Raw genomic sequence first — 12500 nt, 5'->3', positions numbered from 1 at the left:
GATCCCATAACTGTCTTGCTTGTTATCATTATTAAATGTTGACAAACTATCCCAACTATCAGTCAAAATATCAATAATGGGTAGTCTAGGACTCCCCAAAAATCTGGCATCGGTCGGGGTCTTGTTGTAGCAACTACTTAGACACTGTTGCCCATGAAATGAATCCATAAAATGGGTTATGATCGCCATTATATCTATGATACATGTCATGGACCAGGTTTTGAGACGCAGTACATTGCTTGCAACAGTGTCACAAACTGGCACGTGACTTTAAAGCAATGTGTTCACTCTATGTTCACTGTTTAGGATAGTAGTTCATATCCCTTACTCAGAATATATTGTTTATACATACAGTACCCGTGTCCTGCTCAAGAACACCTATATGAATAAACATAATAGTTATATTACCATGGAAACTAAGCTCAGGCTGAATGGAATAGGATAAAGTGCGCCCCAGCTTGCTTCAGCTCAGCAGATCATATCTGGTCATGGGTAACAGGATATGATTATATAGTGTATGTGTACCAGTTGAACAACAGTCCTTGCCTCTATTCTGCTGGCAGCAGCCATCTAGAGTAGACCTCCCACACAGATAGAATAGAGCATGTGTTAAAATATTACATAACACAGGGGCACTCACATCATGGAGACTCTATCTTGAGACTGGCCCAACGGGCATGTTAATATTGACGATTTACTGGAGATGTTCAATATACTGTTCAATAAGAACTGACTGTCACATGAAACTGATCCATTGTCATATTATACAATGACCTTTTTAATGTATTTATTTTTAAATCGTGTTTTGTATTGATATTTCAGTTAACATCTCAGAAACACTATTATTAGTGTTCTTTAATCAACTGAATGGGAACTATTAGCCAGCTTATGGTTAATGGTGCTCTCTTGTTTCAATAAAGAAAGCTAATGGGTGAGTTTCAGGTCAGGTCAGTCAAATGTTTTTCTTGTGGCTGATAATGATAGAAAAAGGTACAAAGAAATTCATTATAATATTAACTCAAATAACAGACCAAATTTTTATCTGAAAATATATCATTAAAATGTGCTCAAAACACTGTCATATGGGGGCGCTAATAGTGGTTGAGGCACGTACCACATAGGCTCTGATACCTGACCGTCAACAAAGAAATCTCCATGAATTCAAGGCTTCATGAGGTGTGTAATTGATAGAAAATAAGTCATTTTTAGTTTGAACTATTCGCACCCCTATAGTCAACACCTCAGGTCAAACGGCGGATGGAAGTAGAGTGAATATAAATATGTGTCCAGCCTCACCCCTCCTTTCCTCTAGCATTTTAAATCACCGCTCTCTGTCTGTTTGACCTGAGCGGTGGAGAGGACATTGCACCAGAGGTGAGAAGTTCACAGCTCTAATGAAATCATGTCGTCCATCATGAGCACAAACCGAAGGGCTCACTAACAAAGTGACGTAGCACTGGCTAGTTTAATAATCAGCCCATGCAAGTTACACATGGCAGCCAGAGTGGATGCTAGTGAGGACAATTAGACTCGTACATGTGTGACAGCCAGTGGTGTGAAGTAACATTTGTAACATGGTGTAAGTACACTTACTCAAGTACTGTACTTGAGTAAAATTTAGAGGTATTTTTTACTTACTTACTTTACTTATTTTTTACTTACTTATTATTTCCAATTTTCAGTACTTTTACTTCTACTCCACTACATCTCAGGGGCAAATATTGTACTTTTACTCCACTACAATTATTTGACAACTTTAGTTACTAGTTACTTTATAGATTTTGATTATTATCACAACAAAACATACATTAAGCACTTCAGCCCTATATACATTTCGGCCCATTTGAAAATAGCCGATCTACAAGCTGCATGCATTGTGAGCTTGTAGATCAGCTATTTTCAAAAGATTTGTATACATTTGAAAACTTGAAATGGGACCACAGTCTGCATAATGTGTACTTTTACTTTTGGTACTTTAAGTACATTTTGATGCCAATACTTTTGTGCTTTTACTCAAGTACATTTTGAATTCCGGACTTTTACTTGTAACAGAGTATTTTTATATTGCAGTATTGATACTTTTACTTAAGTAAAAAATGTGAGTACTTTTTCCACCACAGGTGACAGCAACGTGCCTAGATCCAATGAACCGGGGTCATAAAGCAGGTGGAGGGAACAGCACAGGACTGACACTGTATTAGGCCTGCAACTATCTATTATACTGTACCATTTAAGCTGTATTTTATAGTTCGTCATGCAAAATAGCCGATCTACAAGCTCACAGTTTTGATAGTTATTGAAGTTTTTACATTTTCGCATAATTATGATGACATGGATTGACTACAGGGATTGATTACATTATTTTATTATCAATGATCTTTTTTTAAATAACTGATTAAATTGGTTAGTTTGATTAGCTGTTGCACCCCTGTATGAAAGTATGCATTATAGCAATTGTATGAACACACTAAGGCCTAGCAAGGGTATTATAGCTTTTTGACATTTGAAACATTTTATTCAAGAACACAAGAGAAAAGAAAGATATTCCTGGAAAAGCAACACTGTACAGTAGATAGCAACCCATTTAATCTGTCTTAAAATTGACACGTTAGATGTTTTTAGCCCTAATAACTACTAGTGGAACAGATTCACTTAAAAGAACATTTTCAGGAACAGCGCTAGTGGGGGAAAGCCTCCCTTTACTATCAATAGGTCTACACACAGTGCTGTGTGTGTGGTGGGTACATGTGACTGTAAAACACTAAGCCTGCAAGGTCTGAAAACCCTATGACCTACACCAACAGCCATATCAGCACCCTAGACCAGGGGTCTGCAACAGGGGGTCCGGGACCCCCAGGGGGTCCTCAGAGTTACTACAGGGGGGCCCGCCACATCTTTGTGTGATATGATATTCATTTTTACATTAACCACTTGACCCCTATAGCATCCCTTTTCTGAAGAGAACATTAGCCAAAAATAGCAGATCTACAAGCTCACAACTGCGAGGCGTTGTGAGCTTGTAGATCGGCTATTTTTGGCAAAGAGGTATAGGTGTAAAGGTAAAAAAGAGAAGACCAAGTAAAAAGAAAAAAAGTTTAATTTGCAACACAATTTTATACAATATAGAGGGGGTCTCTCTCAGCTAGGGGGTCCTTGCCTGAAAAACGCTGAAGACCCCTGCCCTAGACCTTAGCGCGCGCACACACGCTGTTTGCGCACACACAAACAGATACGATAACAGAGAGATCTGGAGGGATGATTGCTCTGTGATTGGTAATTCACAAAAATAACATAGTTGTTATTGACTGATTAATGACATGAATAATGATGAGTAATGTTAGAGAATGGGCCTGCTGCCAGATTACACAAGAAATATGATGCTGATTGGCATGGTAGTATGTGAGATTAGCTGCAGACACACATGCGCACGCGCACGCACACACGCGCACACGCACACACACACACACACACACACACACACACACACACACACACACACACACAGGGTTGAGTCTTTAGCAATACCCATACAGACAAGCCTGCACAACCACAAAAATTAGGTAAACACCATTATACCTCCGCTAGCCAAAGTTTTTATGGGGGAGAGATGAATAAAATAAATATGTAGAATAAGATAGAGAGAAATTATACAGTGAGGCGCCGTTGCATGGTTTTCTTTGAGAAGTTCATAAAAGAGAGACAGAGGGTGAGAGGGAGAGAGAGGGGGGTGTTTTGCAAGAAGAAGGCCAGACATTTTCAGCTCTCCCCTTGTCCCTTGGGGAGTAATAAACCTGCAACTGAGCAACATGTGGGCAGCAGCAGTCAGGAGAAACAGCCATTGCACTGACATCTGCAAACACCATTATCTTGTCAGGTTCAGTCAAAACACCCTCACATTTGGTATACACCAATGTACCCAAGATGAGTGGAATTTAGTATATATGTACTTGTCCTTCCTAGGCACGCACGCATGCACGCACACGCACACGCACACGCGCACACACACACACACACACACACACACACACACACACACACACACACACACACAAACGATGGTGTGCAACACCATTTGAGAAGTACTTTGCTCAAAACACTGATACAATGTGATACTATAGCTACCGTCGGATCCAGACTAGACCCAACAATATATGCACACATTGCACAGGAATGCCACGCACACCAAAGTCCTTGTAGTGGTGCCAGCCCATGGCAGAACATTCCAAAAGACAAGTCTAAAAGGTGGCCGCACGCACTGGTATGAGATGATTAAATGAGATATACTTTATTAATCCCCGAAGGGAAATTAGTGGCGTTACAGCAGCAATGAAAACCAACGTTTCGGCAGCTAACTGCCTTCTTCAGGGTATGGACTAGACCCAACAACTAGAAACTAGAACCAGAAAACGTTTTGTGTGCTCAAAACAATCTCAGAGAGAACAACATAGACTGTTGTACCTGCAGTTAGAGAATGTAATGAGGGGTGATGTGCCATCCCATTATGAAGACACATGCGCGCTCGCACAAACGCACACGCACACACAAGCACATGCACACATTGTAAACAGCTTGTGTTATTTTTGGGTGGTCGACGTCCTCATGGTCCAGGGGAAGGGGGCTTCCTATTGGTTCTCAGGAAGAAGGCGTCAGTGAGAGAGGACAATCGGAGGATGTGTATCGACAGGAACACTTATCTGCTGATAACAGGGCTGAGCGCGCGCGCACACACACACACACACACACACACACACACACACACACACACACACACCTTCACGACCAATATCATTATCATTATCACTTCACGCCATGTATGGACCAACAAGCATGGACTTGACAACTGTGTCACCAAAAACTTGAAAATGCTAAATACTGTAATACTCACACACGAACACTCTATTATTATTATCCTTCCATGGTACAGTAGGTTGTGTGGTTACGTGCCCTTTGTTAGCATGAACCTAAACATGCATGGGCTTGACCACTGTAGTCATAGGGGTTAACAAAGGCATGTGCAGACCAAACAGATTATAGTGATGTTATCTTTTACCAAGAAAAGCTCCTATGGAATGTACACGCAGCCAACATAACTGACTTTCAGTAGTGGAAGGAGGTACACTATCGCCCCATGTATATTTATTATAAGTTTTTTTTTTTGCTCTTTCCAAAATAATTATACAGCTGTTTTAATGCTCTTAAACAAGTCTCTCTCATGTCTGGTTATTCTATTGGATCAAAGAACAACATATATTTGCATGATTTCCTGAGAAGTGGCATATTTCTGTTACCTGGTGGTCACTTCGCTGCCGGGCAGAAATCATGTCCACATCTTTCCTGAGCGGAATTCCAAGAAGTATTTAACTGTTAATTGGACGGCAGGGAATGCCGCTTCATTCCCATCTAAAGGAATGCTGTTTGTTTCAAACCACAATAGCTTTAGCGCCTATGTGACCCTTAATGATTTAATCAATGTGCTCTTTCATTTTAATGCACTTTGAACAACAAAGCGCAGGCTGCACATTCAACACAATCTGCAGTTTTCCTCTGGTATTGAAAAGAGTTTCTATTTCAAGATCATACCGTATGTCTTTTTTTTCTCTTCTTTATCACCCTTTCTGGTATGGTGGTGCCAGCTGCTGCAGTGGAGATTTCATCTCTTATCTGAATACAGCTGGAGCCAGTCAACATTGGAACTCACACAGCTGAATACGACAAAGCTACTGTATTTGATTCCAATTTGTTGACCATTTTTTCTTTGACTTCAATGAATATCATGTAAGGGAGTCCTGGCTTTGTCCAAATACTGCATTTATGTAAACAACACCAAAGAGTCAAAAAGCCCTACTACTGTAGCTGCCACTAGATTTTTTTGAAACAAAGCTTTTGATTATGATTCATCCTGCAATTAGATAATATATTGTATGCAAAGTTGATATTTTGGCCTGAGAGTAGCACAAGATGAAAGGTCACTCAAACAATAAGGGTTCATCCTCCAGGGATCATGAATGCATGCAGCAAGTGTAATAGTAATCCACACATTCCATTTGGAGATATCTTGTGTGCAAGTGGACATTTTGTCCTAAGGGGTGCATGGAGGTGCACGGTGCACAGCAAATTCCATGGCAAGCCAGCCAGTAGTTGATAACTTGTTCAAAGAGTTGGCCGGAGCAGACCGGCCGACCGACATGGCCATCCTATAAAATAAAATGCATAGCTACTCGTGCCAAGAATCGCTATTCTTAAACAGCAGAGTGTTTCTGGGTAACATCTGTGCCACTTCATTCCCTCTAAACAGTCCTTGTGTTGAACACTGGGCTGGAGCACAGCTGGTGCTGATTCAGTTCAAAGACCACAAAACCACCCAGACTCCTATCTTGAGCTTTGACCTCTGGCCTGCGCAGCCCCAGCAGAAATGAATGACAAGCTACTGTTTTCATCTCGTTTGGTCAGTGTTTGGTCTACTGTTGTATCTTAAATGAATAGCTCAACCTCAAAATGGCTTTTTTTCCTATCGATAAGGCTACTCACAGATGTTTTTGTTTTTCTCGCATTCCTAAGCCAATAAACAATTGGGTAGCCTATCCCAGTATGCGTAAGTACACTCACACAGTGAATGTGTGCTGTAGACACATTTTAGGCACATGGTTGATGTATCGTGCATTGTACATTTTGACCCATGAGTTTGGGAAAATTGCCAGAGACATAGAGCATAACAAACATACTTCATTTATACAGTATGTCTGCCTGCACTGTGTGTCTGCCAGGCTGTTAACTCTCACTAAAGATGCTATAAAAAAGATTTGCAAATGATTGTCAATGCACCACAGCTTCTGGGCAGCTCATTTTCCGACCATCACTCTTATGCAGCAAGGGAGCATGGGGGAGAGAGAGACAGAGATAGAGGTATAGGCAAATGTTTTGCATGATGTAAGTCAAGTAAACATGTTGCTAAACAACACTACCATCCATGCTGATGAGACCCTAAAACTAGCTCTGGTGTGGTTTCATCCCAGGGCGGGTTGGGTGATGTTTGTTGCTGCGCGTACTCCTACGGGCTGGGGCAGCACCTGTCAGCGGGGAATGTTTAACGAGACGAGTAGAACGTTGGCGCTAGTGTATATCCTCCCAGTGGGGGGGCTCGTCCCTGGCAGGTGAGCCAGTAGGGTACAAACGGCAGTGGGAAGAATTAATTGGCATAACCACTAAATTGGGAGAAAAAAGGGCAAAAAAATATGACTTTGAACTTGCCCCGGGGGAAGCACACTGGGTCTTGGCGGGCATAGAGGAAGTCACAGTCCTCAGTCTGTCTACTGTTACTGTTATTGGCACTTCACTTCACGCAAAGGTTTACGTTACATCCCAGAGGGAAACAAAACAAGCACATACACACTCTGTTTACATGTCACGATCAAAGCTGTGTGTGGACTGCATGTAGCTGTGTATACGATCTGTGTTCCAGCTGCGCTTCACAGCGCTGTCTGACAATGAAGACCTCCCACTTGACAGCAATCTTTGAAGGAACCACAACAATTCACTGCAAAAGTACCGCATGACGAGGTCAGCCGCATTACAGAAAGCAGCGCTGGCCATGGTACTGTACAAGTCGCTCGTTGTTTATCTGTCATTACTGGATGCTGGATCATATGTATTTTAAACTGAACTACAGTAGTTCTAGTTCAGAATAAGTATACAATGCTTATACAAAACAGATTTTTGACTAATTATTTGCATACATTTAAAATAATGTAAGATGTATGTTTCCAATAATTTCCCTCAAGTCCACAGTATAAAACGAAACACTAATAGCACTCTTATGCAACTTAGGTTCTTTTTCTTTTCAATAGGCCTTCACTAACAGCAACACAGATGGTGATTCATTTTCACCTTCAACACCTCCCCTTTCTCTAGATTATTTTCTTTCTTCTTTTTTTTTACCCAGCTTCCAACAGGCAAGAAATTCCTCCTCTGTTGCTGAATTACAGTAAGAATGAGATCACATTACATGGGTCTAATTTGCTATTTTTGCTATTTGATGTTTGAAGGACGAAATTTTTATAGGATGGTTAAGAGAGGAGGTAATGACTAGGGAGGGAAGGTGGCTATATGAGGGATGGAGGCACAACAACAACATACTTCTTCTCTCTGTAGCAGATTCTGTCTCCTGACACACCGCCAGGAAGTGGTGGTAGGACTCCATCTCTGCAGGTGAGATCCGTGCGCCTGAGTAGCCGCGTGCATCTTTCCCACAATAGCGACAGCGCGTTGGAAGGGTGCCATTTTGTGGCCCGCCCATAGAATCCATCCCGTCACGAAGCACTAGCAACTCAGTGTCCATGACTCATCCAAGCATTCCATCTATCTGTCTGTTGATCTATTGAGAACCCTGATATATATTCTGCTGGTGACCTATGGACTGGACTGAAGTAAGTACAACCGGCAGACAGACAGACAGGGATTGAGAGAAGAAGAGATTCAAACAGACTGGCAGGAATGTCAGCCTCTCATTCTCTCAGAGCTGTTCCGTTCTCTGTCTGCTGACCCTGTCTCTGATCTGTCTGACCCTTTCTCCATCCGTCTCTGTCCACTTCTCGCTCTTCGACGTCTTCTGCCAGAATTCCGGTCACTACGAAAGTCATCTGCTCCTCACTTTTCCCACAGAAACGTGCCTTTCAGACACACATACACACAACCCCATTGTGCACACACACACACACACACACACACACTGTCAAACACTGTTCCCCCCTCCAGGCATTCCTTTGCAGTGGTTCTTGCATGTGTCCCTATACAGAGCCAGCAAGGTGCCTCTAACCTCTCTCTGTCCTCTTTCTTTCTCACACACTCTCTCCGTCATAATCTATCTACGTAGAGAAGACAACAAGCCTATTAGACTACTTAACCCCAATCCCCCCCACCAAGCTTCAAACATGACTCAGTCAGTCCTCAGGTAGCTAATTTTACCACTGTCAACTGTATCTAATTTCTGAAGAGCAAAGGGGAAAAATCAATGTGGTGAAACCCTCCGTTCTTCATTAAAAACTTTAGCTGACACTGCTCCTAGCTTTGTAAAAAACATTAAGAAAACAAAGGAGACACAGGCGGCTGTGGCTCAGGAGGTAGAGTGGCCATTTGGTTGAATCCCTGATCTTCCTGACTTTGTGTCGAAGTGCAAGACATTGAAACCCTATTTTGCTTCCAACTTGGGTGGTACTTTGCATGGTTGCCTTCTGTCTGTGTGTGGATGGGTGAATGTAACACACACTTTGTAAAGCACTTTGGATAAAGGCGCTACAGAAATGCTGACCATTTAGCGTGATGAGTAGCAGAGAGCTTTTAAGTTAACGGTATGGTGAGCATTGTTGATATTTACTAAACACTTGCCATGACAACACAGGAAGATATTTGCAGTATTTACACCAGTGGTAATTAACAGGCGGCCCGTGGGCCATGACTGTCAACAATATCTGACAGTCCCACATCTTCAAAGAGAATCTAACCCCACCTGAAGAATGCTTGTATCCATGTTGAGCGTGAATGTCAGGCATGTGTTTCACAGTTCGCACTGTTTCTTTCCATATCTACTGTAAGAAGTGACCTTGACCTCCTATTCCATGAAAGAGCTTATTTATCTCTTTTCGGATGAGAGTACGATTGTCTCCAGATAAAATATTCTTTTAAAATAATTATAATTAATGAACTAAACGTGCAACATGCATGTGTGGCCTACACAAAATGATTTCTATCTGCACCTGTAACATTTGATTACATACATAGTTCTGTCAGTATGCAGTTATTCCACACACAAAACTTTATTTATTAACTTTTATAGCAATTAATATATTTATCATTGTGTAAGATGGTTTGTCTCGTAATTATGTTCTGGCCCACCATCTGATGACTTCGAAAAGAAATGGCTGAGAGGCCAAACTAACTTGCCAACCCCTGATTTACACTTTGACAAGAGATTATTGTTATTACTTTTTGTAATGTTAGATTTTTTTTTGTCTTATAGGCTACTTTAGTTCCTGTTTTTCATGCTGGGTGGAAATTACCAATTAACTTTCAACATCTGAATGGAGAACTCACCTTCACTACAAAATGAGATGTGCATGATTTGTTTATTTCTTTTTCTTTTTCTAAGGAGAGCATGCAGTTCATTCACCTTCTATTTTAGATGTAGTGAACGAATGAACATCCCTTTTATTGAGACAATGGTAAACCTGAGAGGGCAACACAGGAAACAGGGCTCTGGCAAAATTCCTTGTCAAACCAGCAGACATACATGTGGTTTCTGAGGCAGACACTGTAACTACTCCAAAATATATGGGCACAATACTGAGTGTCTGCATAAAAGCAGCATAATAGATCACAGCTGTTCATATGCATGCATCCCCATGTCCTTCTAATAAACATTTTTTTGCACTGAATAGTGGAAAAACTATTTAAGCCAGCAGTAAACAGGATATATATATATATATATATATATATATATATATATATATATATATATATATATATATATATATATATAGAGAGAGAGAGAGAGAGAGAGAGAGAGAGAGAGAGAGAGAGAGAGAGAGAGAGAGAGAGAGAGAGAGAGAGAGAGAGAGAGAGAGATATGGTACTATGGTACAGTACTGTACATATGGATATACAGGATACAGCAAGTACAATACGGTATATCCTCTATAGGAACATTATATTGTTTAGTCCATCCCAGGCCTGGGATTTTGTCATTTTAGGGGCAAGGCCACTTGGCCTTTGGTGTTTTCCATTTTTGAGGGCACAAAGGCCAAATGCCAGGGCAGGAAGGCCATCAAATGAAACACGATTTTAGTCCATTGAAAAAAATCATTGAATTTAAGGGTTAAGGATGATTTTACATTTAATATGTAGACTGCAGTGAAATAAATAAATAATGGTATTTACAATCTCATCCAGGCTCAGCCCTGCACCAATCAAAGTCACTGGATTGGTTTAAAGATGGGGACTCAGGGGAGTTAAGAATTCAGAATCTCAACAAAAGACACTGGTGTCTACATGACAAGAAAGAGACACTGGTGTCTACATATTGGCAATAAAGAGACAGAGGAGAAAGTGGTACAGTCAGCTGGGGCATTAAGGACACTGTGGCCTCAGGGCATGCCATTTGTTTGAGGGGTACAAGGCCAAACTGAGGGGGAACAACGGCCATGGCCTTCGTGGTCTCCCTGAAATTCCTGCCCTGGTCTTTGTCCTACTACTTGATCATACAACAGCTTCACACAAAAGTATCAAAAGAAGCAGATCTACAAGCTTGAAACGCGACACTTTAACATTAAACTGAAGTAGAAGTTCACGTCATCACGATAACGGCTTTGTGGCAACAATGAACAGTCTAAAGTAATATTTAATTATAACATTTTGTAGTTTTTGTGCACACACTCATGACAAATAAGCAAATTCACTGAGTTACAGAATTGAATCAAGCAAACTCAGCAGTTCTCAGCATCAGTGAGCAAACTTGAGCAACATCAAAAGAGACAATGGTCCTGTTTGATAGAGAGCTTTGACTGCATTGTACAATCAGCCCCTCTGTTCATATGTTGTCTGTTTAGCTGTCAACACTTCATCAGAACTATCAGTGACCAAAAGCCTCCTTCGGACACAAAGACGGAAATAACATAGAGTAGACTATGGGTCTTCAACAGGGGGTCTGGGACCCCTAGGGGGTCCTCGGTGTTACTACAGGGGGGTCTTCAAATCTTTGTGTGATGGGAACTTTTTATTTTATTTACATTAACCACTTCAACCCTAGCATCCCTAAATCCTGAGAGGAACATTACCCGAAGATAGCAGATCTACAAGCTCACAACACGTTCCGCTGCGACGCGCTGTGAGCTTGTAGATCGGCTATTTTCGGTTTGGTGTAGAGATTTGGTGTAGAGGGAAAAAGAGCAGACGAAGTACAGAGCCTAAGGTACCTAAGGTCAAGTTTACTAAGTACTGAGAATTTTAAATAAATAAAAACACACTGATGACAGTGCTGTCAAACAAGTCAAGCTGTCTATGAAACAATGTTATACAATATGTAGTGGGGGGGTCCCTGCTTCATCTCTCTCTCAGCTAAGGGGTCCTTGGCCTGAAAACCATTGAAGACCCCTGACATAGACAGTATAGGAAAGAATGAATGTTGAGGATGCCAGTAGACTACAAAGGAAGCCAACGAAGGTGATGAAAGAGACGGCCCACAAACTCTTTATGAAGACTGTTGAAACATGACACCCTGTGTTATCAAATTAAATCATTGCTGTGTAGATAGATTGTTTGAAACCCACACTGTCACTGTTGGCTGACTAGAGCAGTGGTTCTCAAAAATTTTCATGTCAAGGACCCCCAAATTGACACTTATTAGCCCGCGGACCCCCATTTCAAAAGATAAACCAGGGACCCCCATAAGAGAAGATTTGTATACGGCTCTAGCAGTGATTATCAGCCATTTTAATTTCAAGGACCCCCCA

The 12500-nt window shown here is 41.4% G+C and overlaps 1 protein-coding gene across 1 annotated transcript in view; it reads right to left on the bottom strand.

The window, feature by feature from the left end:
* Nucleotides 1-12500, bottom strand: part of mcf2l2 (MCF.2 cell line derived transforming sequence-like 2) — a gene marked incomplete at its 3' end in the record, with an annotated part of 129764 nt that overhangs the window by 116482 nt on the left and 782 nt on the right. The window lies entirely within an intron of this gene.

This window comes from Gymnoscopelus braueri, assembly GCF_963280865.1.
Source record: "Gymnoscopelus braueri genome assembly, chromosome: 6".
NCBI lineage: Eukaryota > Metazoa > Chordata > Actinopteri > Myctophiformes > Myctophidae > Gymnoscopelus > Gymnoscopelus braueri.
This window is presented reverse-complemented; position numbering and strand designations above follow the sequence as displayed.